A 2622-nucleotide genomic window follows, 5' to 3' on the forward strand; every position below is an offset into this window, starting at 1 on the left:
GGCCCCAGTGTTCAGGTCCCAGGTCTACCACCTCTAGATTGCTCACCGGTTTGCAGGATGCTTTCCTGCTCTTCCCAGCACTAGAATGAAATAAAAGGTGCATTGGGAAGAGAGTAAAAGAGCCAGCGAAACGTCCTTAAAAGTGTAATAACATAGGAATCGTCCACAGTACTGTGTTAAACGGAAGGGGGAAGGGGAGAAGCAATGTAGGAGACCGTTCATACAGTACCACTCGAGTATTATAAAACGATAAATAATACGTGCAAAGAAGAGCATCGGGAAGAAAAGAGGTACTTGTTCATTTATTCCATGAATACGTGTTGCGAGCTCACAGCTAGGCGCTGTTTTGTGGGGGTGCCGAGAATACAATGCTGGGCAGACGCAGAGCAGGACAACCGTGATGCCTGCCTTACTCAGTTAGCAAGGTTACACGATGATATCGACCACTGGGGCGGGGATCGCAGGGCATTTCTCCTCTCCACCTCAGGTATTGCTTGTTTCACTCTTTTCCACTGTGTATTCCTGTAGGAAGAGAAATGAATAAAGCATTTTAAAGTCTTTTTCAAAAGGTGTTTAGTGACGAGGGTAACCTGCTGAAAATCTGCGTTTAGAAAGAGATATTCAAGTCATTATGCAACATGAACCTCATGTCTAAAGTGCACCTTAATGAATGAAAAGCCCCTAAGGATACTTACGCTGAAATATTGTTAAGTGGTCATCACTGGGTGATGGGACTGCGGAAACCATTGGATTTCTTTATCAAGCTTTCATTACCTGTCCTCCAAATTTTCGTCACTGACCGTGAGCGACTTCTACAACGACAGAACATCTTTTATCCTATGCAATACTCGGGTCCGTAAAACCCAGGAGATGCACCACCTCTAGCACGGCAATTCCGTGCTACTACCCCTTAGTCACCTCAGTCTCACTGAGATTACTGTGCAACGAAGGAGAGAGCCTTGAGACGGCAAAGACCTGGGCTCTGACTCGCCTCTGTCACCAAGAAGCTAGATGGCCTTCGCGAAGTCATCTGACCTGTCCGAGGTCAGAAAAACGGGTTCTTAAGGCATGTTTAATGACCTACACGAATGCCAACCGCACAGGGCCAAATGAAAAAGGAATCAGATAGGCTCCTGTTGCTATGTTGTAATCCAGGGCTAGGAAAAGATTAGGTCCGACATACATAAAGGGAAATGACCAGGCAAGTAAACTTTTCAAAACGTCACCGTATGTATTGGGCACCCACTAAGTGCTAGGTACCGCTCTGGTGCCGAGGACGAAGGAGCTCAACAAACAAACATGCACCACAGTTCCTGCCCGCACAGCGGTGAGCTGTGCTGCTCACCCTTGGATCACAGGTAATAATGTTTTGAACTCAAGATTCCCCCAAGCGTTCGACATTTACGATGTGTCTGTATCATTTTTCAGTGAGGTGGCTGTAAAGCTGAGAGAGCGATTTTGAAACAGGTGCAATTGAGTTTACAGAGGAGGAGGTTGAAGTCGTGGCGCAAAAATGGACGTCACTACATTGAAGAAGCCCCCGCTGTGCGGCCGTTTATCAGAAATAGCACCCCTGGTCGACCCGTGGGCTGCGGGCACTGTGGTTTAGGTTACGGTCCGTATCCGTCCTCCGAATTTTCGACAGCGAGGTCCACCGGCAAGACCGAAGGATTTACTCAGGACGGTTCGTAAAAGCGAAAACAACGTGGGGAAAGCCACCGACTAGACGCAGAGACCCAGAGAGGCCAGTTGTTGAGCAGCGGACCGGTCGCCCCCGGAGGAGAAAGGCCAAAGTGAAAGAGCAAATGGGTTTTCTCCTCGGGCCGTGAGTTGTGCCGGCAGGCCCCAAGGCCGGAAGAAGCTGCGGCGCCGGGAGCCGCGCGGCGCGGGCGCGGGCGCAGGCGCAGCAGAAAAGCGGCCGGTTTTCGCTGAAAAGCCTCCGCGCTGTTTTTTCGGGCGCGAGGGGCGGGGGAGTGACGGGCAGGAGGACGGGCGCGTGGCGCCACACTGCCCCCAGCAGGCCGGAGAAACAGAGCGCCAGCAGTCCGGGAGGAAAAGCCACCTTCCTCGCTGGCTTTCCGCGCACAGCCGTGAGGTGGTGGCTGAGGAGGAGAAGGGCGTGACGACGACCAGCAGGGAAAAGAAAGAAGCGGACCGGGCCGAGTGGCCCGGGTCCGGCCGTCCGCCGGCGCGACAGGCTCCCGCAGTCCCGTCCCCGGAACCAGAGCAACGGGCGGCCGGAAGGACGGGGCTGCGCTCGGCCGGGCCGGTTTCGGGCCTGCGGGCGGAGGGAGCCCAGCGAGGTCGGTGCCCGTCTCCCCGCGGGCGTCCGCCGCGGGCTTCCTCGCGGACCCCGTTAGCGAAGTGTCGGCGGAGGGACCCGACCGGGGATGTCCACGCCCTGCTGCTGTCGGCCGACAGCCGCGGCCCCAGCTGCCTGTACCGACCCCCCGGCCGCCTCTCCACGCCCGGGCCCGCGCCCGCGCCCACCCTGTTACGCAGGCTCGCCCCGCGGCGCTCCTCGCGCAGCCCTCTCAAAAACAAATCCCGCGAATGTAGGATTCTGAGAAGGGGCCTGGCCTTCTTGCTTGGCAGATCCCAAACACAGGCCTCATTTGTGGT

The 2622-nt window shown here is 55.5% G+C and overlaps 1 long non-coding RNA gene across 2 annotated transcripts; it reads right to left on the bottom strand.

Annotated features, from left to right (window-relative positions):
• Window positions 1-275: 275 nt before the first annotated feature.
• Window positions 276-1671, bottom strand: LOC130681853 (uncharacterized). Of its 2 annotated transcripts, none has more exons than XR_008995054.1 (3): window positions 1346-1671; window positions 696-812; window positions 276-522 (listed from the first exon to the last, which is right to left on the bottom strand). It is a non-coding gene; the product is annotated as an uncharacterized LOC130681853 (long non-coding RNA). The 2 variants fall into 2 exon arrangements; XR_008995055.1 differs by lacking the exon at window positions 1346-1671 and adding an exon at window positions 919-1339.
• Window positions 1672-2622: the final 951 nt, after the last annotated feature.

The sequence above is a fragment of the Manis pentadactyla genome, chromosome X, assembly GCF_030020395.1.
Source record: "Manis pentadactyla isolate mManPen7 chromosome X, mManPen7.hap1, whole genome shotgun sequence".
NCBI lineage: Eukaryota > Metazoa > Chordata > Mammalia > Pholidota > Manidae > Manis > Manis pentadactyla.